The sequence below is a fragment of the Entelurus aequoreus genome, linkage group LG10 (assembly GCF_033978785.1).
Source record: "Entelurus aequoreus isolate RoL-2023_Sb linkage group LG10, RoL_Eaeq_v1.1, whole genome shotgun sequence".
In the NCBI taxonomy this organism is placed as follows: domain Eukaryota; kingdom Metazoa; phylum Chordata; class Actinopteri; order Syngnathiformes; family Syngnathidae; genus Entelurus; species Entelurus aequoreus.
Genome location: NC_084740.1, coordinates 30,920,045 through 30,943,191, shown reverse-complemented (window position 1 = coordinate 30,943,191; position 23,147 = coordinate 30,920,045). Strand labels below are relative to the sequence as shown.

General features: G+C 39.1%; 1 protein-coding gene across 4 annotated transcripts in view; it reads left to right on the top strand.

The window, feature by feature from the left end:
* The window catches only part of ilvbl (ilvB (bacterial acetolactate synthase)-like), a 55,892-nt gene that overhangs the window by 8,655 nt on the left and 24,090 nt on the right, over nt 1–23,147 (top strand). Inside the window, exon 1 of one of the 4 annotated variants that reach the window (XM_062060511.1) lies at nt 15,268–15,450. The exons of the other annotated variants lie outside the window; for them this stretch is intronic. The gene's annotated coding sequence lies outside the window, so the exon portion shown is untranslated. Of the gene's footprint in view, nt 1–15,267; nt 15,451–23,147 lie in introns of those variants that run through there. 4 annotated transcript variants of the gene reach the window in all.

Genomic DNA, 23,147 nt, shown 5'->3' with positions numbered 1-23,147 from the left:
GCAAACATAAAAGTCAATGTTTTTGGACTTACACTCAAAAGCATCATCACCATGGTTACATACTAGCAATGGAATGATACTCTCGTTAAGACATGTCCTTTTCGTCAATGTTTTATGTTATGTGCAATGTGTCATACTTCAAAAGTGCCATGGTAAATACGTGTGAAGTGGTTTAAGGGACTTCTGAGCCAATAGATGCATAAACAATATAGTTACCATCTTACATTTAAACGTGCAAAAAAAGTTTATTACAACAATTAAGTTACGATTCTATGGTGTTGGAATTTTTAATTTATGAGAAAAAAAGGTCTGTAGCAAGAAGAAAATAGTTGTAGTATTGTGATGATTGATTGCATTATAACTCTAGGACAGGGGCCACCAACGCGGTGCCCGCGGGCAACAGGTAGCCCGTAAGGACCAGATGAGTCGCCCGCTGGCCTGTTCTAAAAATAGCGCAAATAGCAGCACTTACCAGTGAGCTGGCATTTACAGAGAAAAAAAGTGCTGCACTTTCCCTCTGTGCAGATGGGGCTGAAAGACAATGCTTCTGCATCTGAGGCTTTTGACAAAGTTGCAGAAAAGTACTCTCAGGTCATAAACAGAGTTGGGCAAGAGTTTGAGAACAGGTTTTGTGACCTGGATCAGCTTGAGCCATGTGTGTCGTTCATTTCTAATCCTTTCATGAACATGGACATATCATGCATTGCTGAGCAGTTAAGTGCAACATTCAGCCTGGATGCTGAACAGGTGGAGATTGAAATTGTAACACTGCAAAATGACCTCCACCTCAAAGCCCACCAGGCTGCACCAAACTTTTGGTGCCTTGTTGACACAGAAAAGTACAGTGGTGTATGCGCAGCAGCTATGAAGGTTGCAAGCCTGTTTGGTTCAACTTATCTTTGTGAATCAGCCTTTTCTGACATGAACTTCATCAAGAACAAACACAGAACACGCCTCACTGATGCACATCTGCAAGACTCACTCAGAGTTGCAGTGTCAAGTTACACACCAGAGTACAACACACTAGTTAACAGCATGCAATGCCAGGCTTCCCACTAACTGACAAAGAAACAGATAACAGATTTGGTGTCCAGTTCAAAGTGTGACATGATTTATTTAAAAGATTGAGAGTTGACTTTTGTATTTTACATGAGTTATTATTTGTACAAACATGGTGCAAAGTAATTCATGATTTGTTAAAAAATGTTAGTGGCTAGCTAGTTAAAATGGGATATTGTGATTTCACAAGACTGTCTTAGAAGTGATCATTTGAAAATGTTCAATTTGAAAAATGTGCACTTGGAGAAAATATAAAAATAAAGTGTTGCATATCTGTTTCTATATATATTTATTGTGAGAAATCTTTAAGATGATCAGTGTTTCCACAAAGATAAATATAATTAATTATTAATAACAACATAGAGTTAAAGGTAAATTGAGCAAATTGGCTATTTCTGGCCATTTATTTAAGTGTGTATCTTCGCATTAATCAGTACCCAAGAAGTAGCTCTTGGTTTCAAAAAGGTTGGTGACCCCTGCTCTAGGATGTACCGTATTTCCTAGACAATAGGGCACACCGGATTATAAGGCACACTGCCAATGAGCGGGTCGAGTCAGGTATATTTTCATATATAAGGCGCACCGGATTATAGGGGGCATCAAAGGAGTCTTTTTTTTTTTTTTTTCTAAATGTAAAACACTTCCTTGTGTTCTACATAACATGTAATGGTGGTTCTTTGGTCAAAATGTTGCATAGATTATGTTTTACAGATCATCTTCAAGCCGCTTTCTGACATTTGCTTCAGGATGCGCCGTTTTGTGGGCGGTCTTATTTTCGTGGCTCACCTTCGGCAGCGTCTTCTCCCCGTCCTCTTTCTTGTAGCGGTGTAGCGTGCAAGGACGGGAGTGGAAGAAGTGTCAAAAGATGGAGCTAACTGTTTTAATGACATTCAGAATTTACTTCAATCAATAACGGAGCAGCATCTCCTCATCCGGAAACAACAACACCGGAAATGTGTCCCGTGAAAAATCGTCCGACCGGGACTCTCTAATAACTGAAGTTCCTTGGGTGGATAATGTAAACTCACTACACCAGTATGTTTTAGCGCTTTCATGGCGAGTTTACCGACAGATATAAGTAGGAACTTTATACTACTTTATATTAGAAATGGCAACAGCGGAGGATGAATGTCACATAACAAGAAGATAGAGGAAAAGATGAAGCTTATTGACTACGGTGTCGGCTACAAAGGCGGACGTGCGCAAATATTTAGGACTTATGCAGATCCCAAATACAGATCAGCAGGTACCAGAAGGTAAGAAAAGTTGCGTTTGCATAATATTGTGAAACAAAACGCCAGATAATATGGCTTACCTTATACACACACCATAATAATACTCTTATGTTGAAGCACAGTACAATCCATCAAGCAGTGCGGCTTCATAGCTTACCAAAGTCGTACTAAAACATTTTGATAGATTTTTGAGCGCCGTGTGTAATGTTCTATATTTTCAATGGAACATATAACATTTTGGTGTTGTTTACTTGAGTCATATCGCAGTCCACACGTATCTCTTATGTGTGACTGCCATCATATTGCAGTCTACATGTATCGCCTTCTACTGGTCACATTTATCATTTCACCATGTACCAAATTAAATAGCTTTGAGGTCGGTAAGCACAACCAAAATGATTCCGTACATTAAGCAGATATTGTTTTGATGCACCTTTATCAGCAATTACAGCCTCAAGTCTTTGCACAAGTTTGCAAAGACTTGAGGCTGTAATTGCTGACAAAGGTGCATCAAAACAATATTGAGCACAGACTGAATACTTATGTACATGTGTTTTGGTTAATTTATATATTTTCCATACTTTTGCAAAATAAAATTGTATTCTCTATATCTTGCATTATTAAAAGTAATGATGTAGATAGATCTCAGAGTTTTGACCGATCAGTCATGATAGTAAAATTATTTTTCTTGTCAATTTGCTTTGCAATCTTCTACATTTTTATTGTGAAAAAATTAACTATCCTTAAGTGTTTTTATCTGTACTGTAAAGTTCAAATTTGAATGACAATAAAAAGTCTAAGTAAGTTTGGCACACCTATCTTCGGGCAGGTTCACCCATTCCTCTTTGCAGCACCTCTCAAGCACCGATGGGAAGCGTTGTTTCTCATCAAGGATGTCTCTGTACATTGCTGCATTCATCTTTCCCTCTATCCTGACTTGTCTCCCCGTTCCTGCCACTGAAAAACATCCCCACAGCATGATGCTGCCACCACCATGCTTCACTGTAGGGAAGGCATTGGCCTGATGATGAGCAGTGCCTGGTTTCCTCCGAACATGACGTCTGGCATTCACGCCAAGAGTTCAATCTTTGTCTCATCAGACCAAATAATTTTGTTTCTCATGGTGTGAGAGTCTTTCCGGTGCATTTTGGCAAACTTTTTACCAAGAAGTGGCTTCTGTCAGGCCACTCTACCATACAGGCCTGATTGGTGGATTGTTGAAGAGATGGTTGTCCTTCTGGAAGGTTCTCCTCTCTCCGCAGAAGAGTGCTGTGGCTCTGACAGAGTGACCATCGGGTTCTTGGTCACCTCCCTGACTAGACTGAGATGAATGCAGCAATGTATAGAGACATCCTGGATGAAAACCAACACTTCCCATCCAATCTGAAAGGAGGAAAATGCCCAAAGAGGTGTGCCAAGCTTGTGTTCAAAAAGACTTCGCAAAGACTGTGAATACGTACACACATGGGATGTTTTAGTTTTTTAGTTTTAATACATTTGCAAAATAAAAATAAAGAAAACTTTTCACATTGTCACTGTAGGGCGGGGGTCAGCAATGCCACATGCGGCTCTTTAGCGCTGCCCTCGGGGCTCCCTGGAGCTATTTCCAAAATGTATGAAAATGGAAAAAGATGAGGAAAATATATATATATTTTGTTTTAATATGGTTTCTGTAGGAGGACAAACATGACCCCAAAAAATTGTTAGAAATCCCATTAATTATATTAAACATGCTTCACTGATGAGTATTTGGCGCATGCCATTTTGTCCTAATTTCGGAAGTCCTTGAACGCACCGTAGTTTGTTTACATGTACAACTTTCCTTGATACTGCCACAGAAAGACGTGTTTATGCCACTCCTTTTTTGTCTAATTTTGTCCATCAAACGTTTTATGCTGTGCGTGAATCCACAAATGTGAGATGTGTTGATGTTCTTGACTTGTGTGGAGTGCTAATCAGACATATTTGGTCACTGCATGACTGCAAGCTAATCGATGCTAACATGCTATTTATGCTAGCTGTATGTACATATTGCATCATTATGCCTCGTATTTTAGGTATATTTCAGGTCATTGTATTTGCAGTTTCCGTTTCCTTCAACTTGAACACACACGTCTTTACCTTTGGCCTTTCTAAGCCAGTAATTTCCAGGAGTTATCACATCCTCTGAAAAGCCTCCGTTTTACTAATGTTTTCCAATGTTGTAAAAATGTGTAGAATAAATATTACATTTCAACATTTCTGTCAACAAAGATTTGCGTCAGCCTGCGACACGTAGTATTTTTGATAGTAGGCTAATATAGACAATTATATCATGTGTTGCCTTCATTACAACACTTAAATAAGTCTTTACATTTTTTGCGGCTCGAGACAGATTTATTTTTTGTATTTTTGGTCCAGTATGGCTTTTTCAACATTTTGGGTTGCCGACCCCTGCTGTAGGGCAGTGGTCCCCAACCACCGGTCTGGGGACCGGTACCGGTCGGTGAGGCATTTGCTACCGGGCCGCAGAGAAATATTAAATCATTTTTAAACGACTGCATTTTCTCTGACTTAACTTTTGCCTGTCCCACTAGACCAGGGGTATCCAAACTTTTTCCAGCAAGGGCCGCATACAGAAAAGTTGAAGGCTCTAGGGGCCACTTTGTACTTTTTTGTACATTCAAGACCCGAAAACCTCTTACATGCCAGTTATTATTAGTTTTTTTTTATTTTGCATGATTTCCTGTCCAGCGCTCTTATTTTTTGTTCCACATTATTTTTTCCTCCATTTGCCAGCTGAGCGCTGGCGCCGTCACCTGTCCCTGGTTGCCAATCAGGATGCTTTTGGGGACTGGCTTATTTTGCTTTGTACCCCAACGTTGCACCTTTTGCAATTCATACGTCTCTTTTCCATTTGTGCACCTGCCTTTTTCTGGTAAAGAAGACTTATTTTCTGCACTTGCCTGCCGTCTCTGCACCCCGGAGTGCCTAACGTAACAAAAACGAATACAAAGTAGTTGAATCAATTATTGTCATTATTTAATTATTTATCAATATTAGTATGATTATTACATTATAAGGCTTAGCACACTCAAAATCTTACCATTACCATTCTTTTCTGCACTTGCCTGCCGTCTCAGCAACTACATAAAACGAAACGTAACAAAAAACTAGTACAATTTAGTTAAATCAATTATTCATCTTATAACTAGTCTTTATCAATACTTATTAATATTTAGCTTTCGCAAACTCTAAATCTTACCATATCTTGCAAGAAATGTGTACATATGTTCATCAAACACCATGTAAAAGACGCACAGGTTAACAGCAATTTTGGTTTTCAGGTCCCATTTTGGGGGAATTTGGTCTGGTTCCATTTTTCCTAAGCACAAATTGTATTTTGCCGGTGTCGCGGGCCAATTAAAAACGAGCTGCGGGCCGCAAATGGCCCCCGGGCCACACTTTGGACACCCCTGCACTAGACACCAATAAACTTGTTTAGAGATGTACAATAAATCTCTTCATAGGACGTTGCCATTTGTTATATTTGTTATAATTTTGTGACATGATACAAAGCACATTAATGAACATATAAAATATAAATGTGACAGATTGCAGCCAAAGGCTGATTTCCATCTGCAGTCCCCAGCAGGTTGATGTTAACCTGCTGGGGATCTCATTGCAAAGAAACAAGCCCACGGCTCCCACTAATTCAGCGTTATAGTGAGTTGTATTTTTCATGGACTTATTTTTGCTGTATTTATCTGGCACAAATGGAAAGCTGTTTCCTGAAAATAATGCCCACATTAAACCGGTCCGTGGTGCAAAAAAAGGTTGGGGACCACTGCTGTAGGGTATTGTCTGTCAAATTTTGAGGACAAAAATGAATCCATTCCATTTTGGAATAAGGCTGTAACATAACAAAATGTGGAATAAGTGAACCGCTGTGACTACTCTCCATGGTGTATGCCACTGCAGGTGTACAGGTTGTGGATCAAGACTCGCCTTCCTGTAAAATTCCAAAGCCCCTTTGGACTCTGTGTTGACGCAACACTATCAATCAATCAATCAAAGTTTACTGATATAGCCCTAAATCACGAGTGTCTCAAAGGGCTGCACAAGCCACAACGAAACACATCAGGGCAAGAAAAAACTCAACCCAATGGGATTACAATGAGAAACCTTGGAGGGGACCGCAAATGTGACAATGGACGTCGAGTGGATCTCGCATAATATTGTGAGAGTCCAGTCCATAGTGGATCAAGCATAATATTGTGAGAGTCCAGTCCATAGTGGATCTAACATAATAGTGTGAGTCTAGTCCATAGTGGGGCCAGCAGGAGATCATCTTGAGTGATGCACAGATGAGTGGTCCACCCTGGGTCCCGACTTTGGACAGCTAGCGCTTCATCTGTGGTCAACACTAAAGGGCACACCATTAATGACACCACCTCACGGGCAGAGTGTGACAAAATATCAAGCTGATATGTTTACCGAATGAGGCCATATGTTATGTAGAGGCTAGCTTGGCACACCCAATACAATCCAGGCCACTGCTCATTGTGCAGCAGACTACAAAGCACCAGGATGAATCACGCACATGCAGCAGGCAGCCGTTCAAAGCGACTTCGGTTGTTGCAACGCCGGCCAAATGACGACTTTGTTGTGCTTGAATCAGGCCCAGATTGCCCAAAGCTATCTACAAAACACTTGAGACTCCTGCCCCCCTAACGCCAAGCCTGTGTTTTACCAACACACACAAATCATCCCAAACGTGTTAGAAGGTCTTCTCTGCAACGACTTAAAAATGGAGCGTGGCATAATGGCTGAAGTAAGGACAGGTCATCCGCCTGCTTGTAATCATGCAAAGTCATCCTGCAGAGAACAGCTTTCTACAAGAAGAATTAACTTTAAGAGGGGATGCGAACGTAGAGATGAGGGAGTTCCTCTCAGGAAGAACACTCAGCGTGGAAGTGGCTCGGTGCATTCCTCACAAATCGCTCTTGTTATCCCCCAACCTCGGAGAATGGAGCGTCGTAATCTGGAAGATAATACGCTATCGCAAGAGCCGGCGAGAGGCGGGGGGACACCTCTCAGCGTGGCTGTGTACCACCCCCGACTTTTCACCATCGAGGCCCATTTTGTGTTATCTTCACAGACGATGGAGCCTTTTCAGTGACACACAAAAAAAAAAGGTGAATTCCATTCTCTAAAGTGCCAAAATTGCTGAAGGTTATTTTGACTGTGGAGGCGTTTCCGCATTTTTCCACAACAGCAGCAATAATACAGACAGGCCACAGTAGTAGGAATAAAATATGTATTCATTGAAAAGTCCCCTGTTGTACAAAAGCCAAAACCAGTGAAGTTGGCACGTTGTGTAAACCGTAAATAAAAACAAAATACATTGATTTCCAAATCCTTTTAAACCTATATTCAATTGGATAGACTGTAAAGACAAGATACTTTATGTTCAAACTGGAAAACGTTATTTTTTGCAAATAATAGCTAATTTGGAATTTGATGCCTGCAACATGTTTCAAAAAAGCTGGCACAAGTGGCAAAAAGACTGAGAAAGTTGAGGAATGCTCATCAAACACTTATTTTGAACATCCCACAGGTGAACAGGCTGATTTGGGAACAGGTGGGTGCCATGATTGGGTATAAAAGCAGCTTCCATGAAATGCTCAGTCATTCACAAACAAGGGTGGGGCGAGGGTCACCACTTTGTGAACAAATGTGTGAGCAAATTGTCGAGCAGTTTAAGAACAACATTTCTCAACCAGCTATTGCGAGGAATTTAGGGATTTCACCATCTACTGTCCGTAATATCAAAAGGTTCAGAGAATCTGGAAAAATCAGTGCATGTAAGCAGCAAGCCTGAAAACCAACATTGAATACCCGTGACCTTCGATCCCTCAGGTGGTACTGCATCACAAAGCGACATCAGTGTGTAAAGGATATCACCACCTGGGCTCAGGAACACTTCAGAAAACCCTGTCAGTAACTACAGTTTGTCGCTACATCTGTAAGTGCAAGTTAAAACTCTACTATGCATAAAGAAAGCCATTTATCAGCAACACCCAGAAACGCTGCCGGCTTCGCTGGGCCTGAGCTCATCTAAGATGGACTGATGCAAAGTGGAAAAGTGTTCTGTGGTCTGACGAGTCCACATTTCAAATTGTTTTTGGAAACTGACATTGTGTCCTCCGGACCAAAGAGGAAAAGAACCATCCAGAGTGCTATAGGCGCAAAGTTGAAAAGCCAGCATCTGTGATGGTATGGGGGTGTATTAGTGCCCAAGGCATGGGTAACTTACACATCTGTGAAGGCGCCATTAATGCTGAAAGGTACATACACGTTTTGGAGCAACATATGTTGCCATCCAAGCAACGTTATCATGGACGCCCCTGCTTATTTCAGCAAGAAAAGGCCAAGCCACGTGTTACAACAGCGTGGCTTCATAGTAAAAGAGTGCAGGTACTGGACTAGCCTCCTGTAGTTCAGACCTGTCTCCCATTGAAAATGTGTGGCGCATTATGAAGCCTAAGATACCACAACAAAGACCCCGGACTGTTGAACAACTTAAGCTGTACATCAAGCGAGAATGGGAAATAATTCCACCTGAAAAGCTTCAACAATTGGTCTCCTCAGTTCCCAAACATTTACTGTGTTGTTAAAAGGAAAGGCCATGTAACACAGTGGTAAAAATGCCCCTGTGCCAACTTTTTTGCAATGTGTTGCTGCCATTAAATTCTAAGTTAATGATTATTTGCAAAAAAAAATTAGTTTCTCAGTTCGAACATTAAATATTTTTTCTTTGCCGCCTATTCAATTGAATTTAAGTTGAAAAGGATTTGCAAATAATTGTATTTTGTTTTTATTTACGATTTACACAACGTGCCAACTTCACTGGTTTTGGGTTTTGTACTATTTTTTACCATTTGAGGTCCTACAGCTGTGTAAAACTTAACGTTGAAACAACATGCTTTTTGACGACGTTTAATCAATGTTGTGGTCTGACGTTGATTTGACCTTTGAAATTTGGTAATTTCCCAAAAAATATTCTACAACACAAATACAACGTTGAAACATGTTTTTTTGACGATGTTCATTCAATGTCAGGTTGTGACGTTGATTTGACCTTTTGAAATTTGGTAATTTCCCAACCAATAACATGGATCCAACATCAGACATCAATGTTGTCTCATTTTACAAATACAATTATTTTGCAACATAGTTTCAAAGTCAGTTTTAAAGGACATGTACTTATAATCAACGTTGTATCAACGTCTTGTGCCTGCTGGGTTAGCCTTGATGTTGGAATTTAGACAGTTGTATACTGCTTATTTTAATTTGTGTGTCTGGCTTTAATTCTAATGAGCTTTATCTGTACAGTAAGCGCCTAATTATGAAGATGTAGTAATTCTCATAATTCTTCTTCTTTGTACTTTGTAAGCACTATTAATTTGAACCTCTTAAACTGGATCATATCAGTACAATGTTTAACTTCATTACTTAATCCATTCCATTATTTAATTCCACATACTGATATGCTAAAGGTTCTAAGTGTTGTACATGCATACAAATGTTTTAAAATTAGATTTTCCTCTACGGTTATATTTCTCCTCTTTATTTGAGAAGAATTGTTGTAAAAGGCATAATAGTGCAGTTAAAAAAAAAAAAGTGTGAGACTAATTTTTGCAGCAGATTCTTAAAACACTAGAGTGCTGTCATAGAGATGATCTTTGACTAGCATTTTTGCAGAAGGTCCTTAAAAACAGCAGAGTGCTCCTGTAACTCAAAGTAAATAGACCAAAATCAAATGTCTACTGAAGAGGAAGCTGGTTCCTGGAATATATAAAATATGACTAATGAAGAGAGAAGTCCCACCCCCGATCCTTAGATTTCTGCAAATATGGCCCCCAAAACAATTTAGTTGAATATTCCTTCCCTAATGCATCCAATGTCACTGACTTCCTGTCAGTAGTTGATGTATTTGGCCAGCATCTGTGACAAAGCTGTCAGTCCTCTCATCTTGCTGGTGAAAACATTCCCTAAAGAAAAGCAGCAACCAGCATGACTCATGTAGGAAGTGTTAATTTGGTGATGGCGTACGAAAAAAACACGGTTAACACCTTTTAAATCCTTTCAGATGTCCGTCACCACAGACTGTGGAGGCGTTGATGTGAAAGTGACTGTTTGGACATCCAAGAGTGTGAAAATCTTGACAGGATGTTGAAACAAAATGTAAATCGCAGAAGTCCATTAATTCGCTGTTTACTGACTGAATTGAGATTAGCCACCAATCACAATGACATGACAGGCACGTCTTGTGTTTTAAATGGATGCAAATTTACACCCCGCACCCTCGTTCATCAAGTCTCATGCCCTTCATTTCAACTATTAAACTCAATCCAATTTGCCCACTGAAGTCTAAATTGAATCCTTAATTGCCTTACACTAAACAAAAAAGAAATCTAGCTAGCTAATTTATGCAGAGATGTTGGTGCTTTTTATGGCTGTATTGCCCAACCAGGTCTAATAAAGTATAGCAGGCCATAAAAGACTGTGTGGCGGTGAAGTCCATCAATGTTTCACTTGGAAGCGAATGGAATCGGATCACTGGAAATATGGCTGGAGTTTGTTTAAACATTTGTAAAATTGATGTTTGTCATCAGACAGAATTCATGCTGAACTTTCTGTCGGTGACTGACTTTCTGCACTTTAGTTTCTTGTTGTTGCTAACAGATAGGAGTGTCCCGATACAACTGTTTCACTCCCAATATGATGCCGATGTTGGATCCTTGAGTATTGGCCTATATTAATCTGATAAACTAACCAGTACGAATCATTGCCAATGATTTTATTATTTTGTAATGTGGAATGTTAGGAAGGGTTTGATGAAATGAAATTACTCAGAGAACAATGGTAGGTATGAAAAACACTAACCTTATGACATATTTGTGCTTTTGAAGGAGAATGGCAATATGTTTTTGGCAACACCTGGTGGTCACAATAGTTCAGTAAATCAAGCAACTCCCGTCCCTCTCTGATACACCCGACTACAGCAGAGTCGTCAGAGTATTTCTGCAGGTGGCAGGACCTGGAACTATACTGGAAGTCTGAGGTGTACAGGGTGAACAGGAAAGGAGACAGGACGGTCCCCTGTGGAGCACCTACACCACTGACCACAGTATCCGACAGGGAGCTCCCCAGTCGCACAAACTGGGGCCTGTCAGACAAGTAATCAGTGATCCAGGAGACAATGGATGAACTGACACCCATCCTGAGGAACTTGTCACTCATCAGAATTGGCTGAATGGTGTTAAAGGCACTGGAGAAATCAAAAAACATGTTCCTCACAGTGCCCCTCCCACCATCCAGGTGAGAGTGAGCATGATGCAGCAGGTAGACAACAGCATCGTCCACTCCTACATGGGGCTGATATGCAAACTGTAGAGGATCCAGGGAAGGAGCCACCAGTGGTTTCAGCTGATCCAGCACAAGTCTCTCGAGGACCTTCATGACCTGGGACGTCAGGGCAACAGGTCTGAAGTCATTTGAGCCCGATGGAATGGGCTTCTTGGGCACCGGCACTATGCAGGATGTTTTCCATAGCACTGGTATCCGTTCTAGCTTCAGACTCAGGTTGAAGATGGAGTGCAGGATCCCAGTTAGCTGAGCAGCGCAAGTCTTCAGGACCCAGGGGTTGACTCGGTCAGGGCCTGCTGACGTAGCTGGATTGACTCTCTCCAGCTGTCGTCTTACATGTCCAGGTGTCAGACACACCGGGCTGGCTTTCTCAATGGGGGACTATATCTACACTAAGCCCCATTTCAGCCACACTAAACCATTGTTTAAGATTCCCCTCCTTGGATATTTTTTTACACGTGTAAGTGCATCATGTATTTCTTGAATCTCCGGCTCTTAGCTTTGTATGGACTCATTGATCGTTTACAAACTGAGTTCGGAGAGGAAGTGAAGTCAGAAAGACTGCGCCCCACACAGGAAGTGACGTCCGGAAGAACACGCCACAGCCAGCTTCATAACAACCGGAGCTAACCACTGGAAAGATGGAGGCGAGTCATCCAGACATGCCCGTGTTTCTCCTTCTTCTACATGTACAGACGCTTTTGGAAATCGCACATCAATACATTAAGAGAAGGAAACGGGCGATTGCAGCTATTTAGGATACAACACATCTCAGACGGCAACATAGCAATGGTGAGCGACGGTTTTGGATAAGGTCTGGAAGAACGGCAGCCTGGTAGGATATGTTTGTCACTGACTGTGTTGTGTCAGAGGAACGGCAAGAAAACTTTAAAATGTCCAGGTCAGCTGTGATTCTACTTAGTGAAAAACTTTGTCCATTTGTCGAAGGAGAGACAACGACAGTGTGGGCTCCCGTAGACAAGGAAAGACTACGAAAAATAGCAAATGCACTTGGACTGGCAAAGCAGACTGTCAGTTATTGTACGCCATACATGTCGAGCGATTACTCAACGTCTAGTTTTGTACTCCGTAACTATTGTGAAGCCATGAAGTGGTTGCGGCCGTCAAGTACGACCGCCAATTTCAGCCTACAAGCACAGTGTCCTGTTGTTGGTTGTTGTAAAATGTTATTTGTCACATTGTTTACTTTCACATGTCCATTAAATATATAATTAATGTATGATGGCTCAGGTGTGATTCATTACAATAGTCTAACAGCTGCTGATGGTGAGGCAAGCAAGGTTTACTGTTAAAAGAAATGTGGCAATAGTCTACATTGAAACACAGGGTAAGAATACACTTCCAGGTCAGAGGTTACTATGACGCTCGCATTTTTTCGCGCATGCGTACTAGGTCGCGTTGCGCCGGCGGACGGAGGGGGGAGGGAGTCTTAAACGGGGGCATTGTTGTGTGTGGACACGGATAAGGTTAGGTGGGATTTACCCTGCATAACCTTATCCGGCTTAGTGTAGAAGGGGCCTAAGGTGTTGTCATAGCGTCTTTACTTCAGATGCAGTCATTAGTCGGCTGTTCAACTTCTTTAGTTACAATAGTGGTGTTCCCCAAGGTCATACTTGCCAACCTTGAGACCTCCGATTCCGGGAGGTGGGGGGTAGGGTGGGGCGGGGCGGGGGGCGTGGTTGGGGGCGTGGTTAAGAGGGGAGGAGTATATTTACAGCTAGAATTCACCAACTCGAGTATTTCATATATATATATATATATATTTTATTATACATATAAATAAAAGAAATACTTGAATTTCAGTGTTCCGGTGGCTATCCAGTAGATGGCAGTATTGTCCTGTTTAAGAGTGTCACAACATTGCTGTTTACGGCAGACGAACTGCTTTAAGGTAGACAAAAACGTGACTGCTGTTGTTGTGTGTTGTTACCGCGCTGGGAGGACATTAATGAAACTGCCTAACAATAAACCCACATAAGAAACCAAGAACTCGCCCTCGATCATTCTACAGTTATAACGTGATTGGGCAGGCACGCTGTTTATATCGTGGGAAAGCGGACGTGAAAACAGACTGTCGCCGCTGTCCTCACTCAGGTCCGCATTGAGCTGGAGGGGGCGTGGCCTCCAGCTCCGGCTGAATTCCGGGAGTCTATCGGGAGAAAATTTCTTCCGGGAGGGTTGGCAAGTATGTCCAAGGTTCCATATTAGGTCCTTTCTCTTTCATCATTTGGGCTATTCAAATGGTGGCTTGTGAGTTCAGCTAAAAAAAAAAGTGCAGCAGATTCTTAAAAACCGAGTGTTGCCATGGAGATGATCTTTGACTCGATTTTTTGCAGAGGGTCTTTTAAAACAGCAGAGTGCTCCTGTAACTCTGGCGAAATAAATAGACCAAAATCAAATGTCTACTCAAGAGGACACTGGAGGAAAGAGAAACATTGCATCCGACATACATTACTTTCCTTAGTCATTTTCTTACTTTTTGCTGTATGTAACATTCTCATGTCAGCTCAACTATTATCACTACATAAACCACTCCACTTAGCACCTACAGCTGTCAAACAGAACATAATCTTCTCATGCACACAGACTTTGAAGCGTGCACGGGATATGCAAATCCTGGCTAACTTGTGAAAGTAGATTATAATGACATACTTACTATACTGTATTTATGGACATTCTTGCCTGGGGGAGGTTTTGCACCTATCCATCACATCGGAGAACAACTTCACTACGAAGGGTTTATATTTTGTGCCAGTCGCATGGACCCGACAGCGACAGTCGTCCTTTCGGGACCAGTGGACGTGATCGTGTGAAAAGAAAGCTCATACTGTGGCCGTTTGCGTTGACTTTGTGCACACGCTGCTTTGTTTATGAGACAATGCGTCCTTTGACTCCTCCAAGAGTTGCGCCTCCCGTCTTGTGTGAGGTCATCAGAAGCCGCCATGCCCCTAAAACAATAATGCCTTAAAGAATAACATCATGCGTTCTCACTCAAAATGCCTCCTCTGACCTTTTTCCTCATCACCCCCCCCCCCCATGCTTTCTAGTGTTTGTCAGCTACACAAACACTGTTGTGTTTTTAACCCCCATGTCTTTAGATTAGAAGCCATATTCATGGGGCACTTGAACTAGCGGTAATTGGGTCACCCTTGGAGTGCCGTGGTCCAGAGGTGTGGACTCGAGTCACATGACTTGGACTCGAGTCAGACTCGAGTCATGAATTTGATGACTTTAGACTCGACTTGACAAAATGTAAAGAGACTTGCAACTCGACTTAGACTTTAACATCAATGACTTGTGACTTCACTTGGACTTGAGCCTTTTGACTTGACATGACTTGCTACTTTCCCCAAAACCAAAAGTTTAAAAAGTTATTTGGGAGCGCTCCGTAGCTTTCATTTTGTACGTGTCTGTCTATCAGCGTGTGTGCTGCGTGTCAGCGTGTGTGCTCTCAGTACAACAGCCAATCAAATTAGATCTACATTGTTTTCATCACACAGCATTCAGCCAATCAAATTGCAGGACAACCATTGAACAAGAGTTGTCAAACAACGCGCCAGTGAGAAAGATTTATACCAAAGTTGGTTTCGTTCGGGTATAAAAACTACGACTTGGTCAACAAAAAACGAATTGCCGGATGCAAATCACGCAGTTCGAATATTACAGACGGAGACGCAACAACTTCCAACTTCGTTCGACATTTGAAGTTGCACAAAGAAGGGTAAGTTTTGAATGTAAGCTAACGTTTATTGGCTAAGTAACATGACTTTTATTTGCTGTGTAGTTAAATCAGTGAGGCTGTAAACTCACTGCTAACGTCATAACCATAGACATCTTATAAGTAGACGCAGCATCGAGCGCTACTGCTTACTGGCGCAGACGAGACGCGGGGCCGCCATCTTGGAGTGGTGATCCGCTCCACTCAGTGCAATTCATTTGGCAGGAGCAATGAACTGTCAGCGCATTTAATTCATTTTACCTCACTGAATACCACTCGTTTTCACGCGCTTTTTTGTCATACGTGTAGCTATGATAACGGACACATGTTTTATTATTCATAGTTTGCTTAACAGTAATAGAATATTCTTATATGCTATAAGTGACCAGACGTCCGAGATTAAAACTGGGAATATAAGCACAGAGAAGGGGGGAAAAAACGGTCAGCTATTTTTAAGTTGAAGAAACAATATAATTACGTTATATATACATGCGTATATCCTACATAAACAATGTATGAATACATTAGATATCTATATATCTTATAGACCGTATCTCTGTTGCTGCAGCAGCAGAGAGTTTATTCTGTCTTGACACTTTGTATTGATATTTTGTATTACATTCTTCCCTTAAATGATAATGTTTACAGTGATTGTTATATATGTATTTTTTATGTATGTCGCTTTGGATAAAAGCGTCTGCCAAATACTTAAACATATATAAACACCTGAAAGTCTTTATATCAGCTAAAACCACCAATCTGTTTCACTGGATTCAGAATAAATCCAAATGCTGTCTTACCCAACAATGTTAGTATTTGAATATTGTTACTTGAAGACTTATTCCTGGTTACAATTATACTGTTAAGAAAGTATTGTCTTATATTTTGCCTAAAATGAGAATGCATCATAATCAGTGGCGGCTGGTGAATTTTGTTTTAGGTGGGGCTGAAAGTTTGTAAACCAAACCCCTGTAGGGGCATCATCCTCCCCCAGAAGATTTGTTTGTGATTTTCACATACAAATATTGAAGATCTTTGCTCCTTCTTAACTCTGTGGTAATGTTATTTTCATAAAATACAACCAAAAGTACATTAATGTTAAATCTTACTTGTGAAAAGTAATCCCCCGATTCCTATTTTCAACAGTCCGCTCATTTGAGCAGGAAAACGCTGAACATCTTTGTTTTCTACCTGTCAACTGTCAGTTTAGGCTGCTCGCCGGCTCCTCATCACCACTTCAAGATGCAATTTGCTCGCGTCACAGCAACCAATACTGCGTCTACTTATAAGATGTCTATGGTTATAACATCATTTCAAACACAGCAATATGTTGCGTCCACTGCAGTTTGCTTCCTTATTCATACTTTTTGTCAAGTGATTTTTTTAAGCAGGGTTGCATGAGGTACCTACACTTAACGTTACGTTAGTCAATGTATCACACACAGTAACATAACGTTAGACGGCGGTCAGCAGCACCGCATATTTTAGCCACCTACAAAAAGACAAACATAGTCAAATAAAGGTCAGTATGTATACTATATTAAGAATATGTGTACATATTGCATAGGGCCCTGACATCTAAAAAGTACAACTCTGTTCATTGTTATGTTCATGTATTGGTTATGTTTTTCATGTGTACGCACACATAAACACACATACAGTATGAGATGAGATCAATGAGATAAGGTAAGAACAGAATAGAAACTGCAGTGGAAGTAGTTACAATGCAATATGCCATGGAAATACAATGTTAACACTTTTGTACAAATAAGTACAGTTGCACTTGTTTTTGCAAATGTGTTTATTCTGTAAAGGAATGAGTTAAATGTTTAAAATTGTTTAAACTATTAAAATGACTGGTTAATAGTGCTATTATGAATTGCAATGTCAGTACTATTTTTTTTCCTGCTATTTCAAATGCACTTGTTTTAATAAATAAATACAGCGGTTAAAAGCATACACAATCTGTGTAAAAATATTAGTCTGTGGTTAAAAGGACTTGAAAGGACTCGAAACTCAAAATGCAGGACTTGTGACTTGACTTGAGACTTTCCAGTCTTGACTTTGGACTTGACTCGGGACTTGCCTGTCTTGACTCGGGACTTGACTCGAGACTTGAGGGCAAAGACTTGAGACTTACTTGTGACTTGCAAAGCAATGACTTGGTCCCACCTCTGCCGTGGTCATATTAACCATTGAATAGAGTGCACATATTAAGGCTCTCCATTTGTTCTTGGCCGCGGTTAGTCTCAAAGCAGCTGCTTTGCAGAAAGAAAGAAAAAAATACACTTTGAAATGGAAATCAGAGTGTGTTCAATGGTGCATGGCACTGATGGGGGGGGAAATGTAGCCGGGAGGATGCAAATTGACCAATTCAAATGTGCTCTCTGTGCATTTGATTGCTCACTATGAACCAATGTGCTGGATATCTACAAAGAGAGCAGTACTAGTCCACACATTTGATAGAGGTCTACACACAGTACATGATCAAACTAATTGTTTGCTTATTATCACATAATTTTAAATGCATTTGTGATGTTCATTATATATTTTTTATATTTAATACATTTTTTAATGTTACATTTGGATTAAGATTACTTTTTTTCAAAATGTTGAAAAACTTTTAATAAAAGTTTTAATATTATGAACTATTATTTCATAAGTCTTTTTTATTAGTTTATACTAATTAATCAATGTTTTTTTACAGTTATTTTGTTGATAGGACCTTCAAGTTAAATCAAATTGAAATACATTTTAAACACTTTATTTAATTATGGAAAACGATTGTTTTATTGTGAAATGTGTTTTAATTTATTTATGATTTTATAAATACATTTTCTTTCTATAATTTGTATGTTTTTTCAAATTATATTTTTTGTATGTTTAGTTTTGTGTTTATTGATCTAATATGTTTGAAATGTTTTTATTTCTTATTCTGACATTTGAATGTGAAATTGTCGAAAAAACTACAGTCGGGTAGGTGATTCATATGTCCCCATTTGTGGATATTGCATAAAGGAAGGTGTGGGGTTAGTCATTTCGCAATGCAGTCTGCTGAAAATTATGGAAAGCGCCACTCTACATAGCAACTGACCCTGTGGTCAAAGTTGGATTTGCCACAAAACGCATTTTAATATATTTAACACTCTACTGCCGTCTGATGACTAAAGTCGATAATGCACCCCCGCAATTTGTCACGTTTCATGTGTCAGGTAAACCGATACGAATGGGGCCATATGAATGCCCTTCCTATTGTTATGTTTTATTATTTTATTATTTCCCTATTAAATGTTAAAACTGCCATAAAATCATGGCTCAGTGCAACCTCTACCTGATCTGAACCAAAATTGATCCCCAGCTAGTTTCCTAAGCATCAAACAGGTTTATATGTGGTTATAGCGTATATATATGTTCTCAAACTGTGCACAATCTTGGAGTCAACATGTGCATAGTCATGTACATAGTGTCATGTACATAGTATATACAGGTATACCCCCCCACCCCCCATTTTTTGTATATATTATTTTTCAAATCACCTGACATGTATACTATGTATATGTACATAATTTATCCATTTTTTTAACATAACTTTTATATACATGTTACAGGTTATATATTTGTTATTATTGAATGTATAAAATATGATGAATATTTAATGGACCACAATGGGAACAAGCCTTTTGGCTTTTTGTGCCATCAATTTGCCTTTTTAAAGCATTACATGGATTCAATAATTTAAGATGTCAATAAACTTCAATTATCATGACATTGTTTTTGTTACATTTATTATTTATTATTGGTTGGTTCATTATTGTTAATTTAATAATTTATAAATTATTTTTTTATTGTTTATCATGTCATTATTTTTATCACAATCCTATGCGGTGTATTTGATTTTGATTTGATTTGCAATGAGGACACTTTTCACCTATTGTTTTGATCACCAATTAGTTAGTTCATTAATTAAAAAAAACATTTAATTATGGTAAGGATCTAATTGAAGGTACATTAAATATCATAGTTTCCCTTTTGCACTGTTACAGTCCGCTTGCATTGCAATACATACTGTAATAATGTATTACAGTATTACTTAATCTTGATACAAAAGCACCACAGCAATAAATCCCAAACTTGGTCAACGTAAAAAACAATGTCATCCAATTTTACCACCCTAAGTGGAACTATCACAAGATAAAGACTATATGCCTCGTCCCTGCAAATACAGTACCTCAGTTTTGATGACTATCAAACAAACAAGACTTGACAATCACAAGGTATTAGGGCCTCCAAAAATATCTACCTGCAACATTTATTCATTATCACTTGGAATCTATTTTGATGATAAAATCTGATGAATGCATCCTCCCGGGGGGATATGGGTGTCAGACAGTTTTACCATTCTCTGTAATAGCTCATGAAATGTCTGACTCTGATAAGTCATCAGTGATTTCCATGTGAGTATCAGCGAAAGTTCATTTGTGTGATGTCCAATGCCCCCATGCATGTCTTATAAAATTTGTGTCATCTTTATAAAATATGTAAGACTTAATGTGGGTTGTACGAATATGATAGCAGACGTGTTGCTTAGAGGTACCGAGCAACACTTTAGATTGAAACAGATTTTTTGAGTTATATTAGCAATTTACATTCAACAAATAAATGGTGGGATAATTTTTTTTCAAGATGACTACATCATAGCAGTTTATTCCATATAGTGTAAATATGCACAAAATATTCTATAAAAAATATGTGTAATTATAAAAAAAATATGTATTATTATTATAGTATTGGTATTATGATATATTAATTTATAAGAATTATTATTGTTGTATTGATTTATAAGAATTAAAGTAGTATTATGATGATGAAAATATTATTATTATTACTATTACTAATTCAATTCAAATTCTTTGACATTTAGGCAGTAACCAAAAAAAAACTAGAGAAAAACGTTTACTGTACAGTGCAACAGCGTCATCTAGGGGATACTTTCTGCTTTACAACAGTCACTGCCTATTGCCTGTATGAAAAATAATGAAAGGAAAAAAAAGTAAAGGGAGAAATAACACATGTTGTCACTAAATTTGAATGTTCTCATATACAGTAGGCTTACTTGTACTGACAGAACGTGTAGTTTTACAACGTCGCATATTCTCGCTGGAAAATGTTGAATGACTTGACTTTTAAGACAACGCCTTCTGCTGGGTTGATAGCTGCAGATAGTGCCATTAAACTTCTTTCTTTTTTAAGATACCATGAAAAAACTATATTAAATAACATGCAATCAGTGTATGTTATTTCTACTGTTCCATTTTTTATTCTATGGTTATCAACAGCCTGGTTATCAGCCTACTCAGTGGCCTAGTGGTTAGAGTGTCCGCCCTGAGATCGGTAGGTTGTGAGTTCAAACCACGGCCGAGTCATACCAAAGACTATAAAAATGGGACCCATTACCTCCCTGCTTGGCACTTAGCATCAAGGGTTGGAATTGGGGGTTAAATCACCAAAAATGATTCTCGGGCACGGCCACCGCTGCTGCCCACTGCTCCCCTCACCTCCCAGGGGGTGAACAAGGAGATGGGTCAAATGCAGAGAAACATTTCGCCACACCTAGTGTGTGCGTGACAATCATTGGTACTTTAACTTACTTTAACTTTAACACGTTTTCTCCTTCCATTTATGTTGAGGTGTATGTTTTTACTTTAATGTATTCAGCTGCGCATAATTCCTCCATCTAGTTTAGCTATCCTATTGTACTCATGTTTATGTACAAGCCGCCAAAGATTTGATGACTGAATTGGCAAAGCAATTAAGTCTGTGGTAATTACTTCAAATTAATGTTTCTACGTCGATGTTGTTGTTATCCAGCATCAGTTGTCTCTGCGGGAAAGCAATGCTGCACTCCGGTAAAGATAAACAGCACCTGCCAGATGTGGCAGGTTATTATAAACATATATATATATATATATATATATATATATATATATATATATATATATATATATATATATATATATATATATATATATATATATATATATATATATATATATCATCATCAAAAATTAAATTGTAGAATTACCTGGAATAACTTGCTTACTTAGGCTATAGAAGGTTTTTGTGTACATTATGGTCATCAACCCAGCAGGCACAAGACGTTAAAACAACGTTGTGAATTTTTTAATTAAGTCCTGACGTTGAGCAACTCAAACATAATGTTGAAACATGCTTTTTGACAATGTTCAATCAATGTTGGGTTCTGATGTTGATTTGACCATTGAATTTTGGTCATTTCCCAACCAATATTTTACAACACAAATACAACATTGAAACAATATACTTTTTGACGACTTTTATTAAAAGTCAGGTTTGACCGTTGAAGTTTTGTCATTTCCCAACCAACAATGTGGATCCAATGTTAGACACTAACGTTTTCTCAATTTACAAATGCAACTATTTTGCAACTTTTTCTTAGAAGTCAGTTTTAAAAAACATATGTGTAATCAACATTGTATCTTGTGCCTGCTGGGAAAGCATTACTAATAATCATATGATAGTAACCCAATATGCTCAGTCAAGATTAATCCTCTCGTTCCCATTAAGTGGAAACTCCATCCCATCTATCCATCCATTTTCTACCGCTTGTCCCTTTCGGGGTCGCGGGGGGTGCTGGAGCCTATCTCAGCTGCATTTGGGCGGAAGGCGGGGTACACCCTGGACAAGTCGCCACCTCATTGCAGGGCCAACACAGAGATAGACAGACAACATTCACACTCACATTCAAACACTAGGGCCAATTTAGTGTTGAGGATTTTCCAAAAAGTTGTTACTGCTTTTGATTTTTAGCATTAAATCCCCCCTATCCCTCACACACACACACACACACACACACACACACACACACACACACACACACACACACACACACACACACACACACACACACACACACACACACACACACACACACACACGTACACACACACACGCACACACAATTAACTTCTAAATAAACCAACCACTTGTCAACCATTGATACCTTCATATTACTGAGGGTCAAATGGAACACAATTTAATTAATAAAAAATTGGCCCTAGTGTGTGAATGTGAGTGTGAATGTTGTCTGTCTATCTGTGTTGGCCCTGCGATGAGGTGGCGACTTGTCCAGGGTGTACCCCACCTTCCGCCCGATTGTAGCTGACATAGGCACCAGCGCCCCCGCGACCCCGAAGGGAATAAGCGGTAGAAGATGGATGGATGGATGAATACATATTTAAATTATGACGTAAATGTGTAATTAATTGATTATAATGTTAATAAAATTTATAAATGTGGTATTGATTTCTTAAATCCAAAATTACATTGATTTTTTTAAATTATTCAATTAATAATTTCTGTATTTAATTATGTATTTAATGATTTAATCACTTATTGATTTCACTATTGTATGATTTAAATAATTATTTCAAGGTTAAATGATTTCATGATTTCATGATTTATTTAGTTATTTCTTGAACCTGTGTGTTAGTGCTTAATGGATTTAATTTATCAGGCAAATTCATATTAACTAATTATTTAACAATTAATGTACTTATTTAATTTTGTTCCATTTGGCCCGCCGTAGTTTAAACCATTGCCCAACATCACTATTATTCCACTAACCGGAATAAGTAGGTATTTCGTTCAAAGTAAAATATATC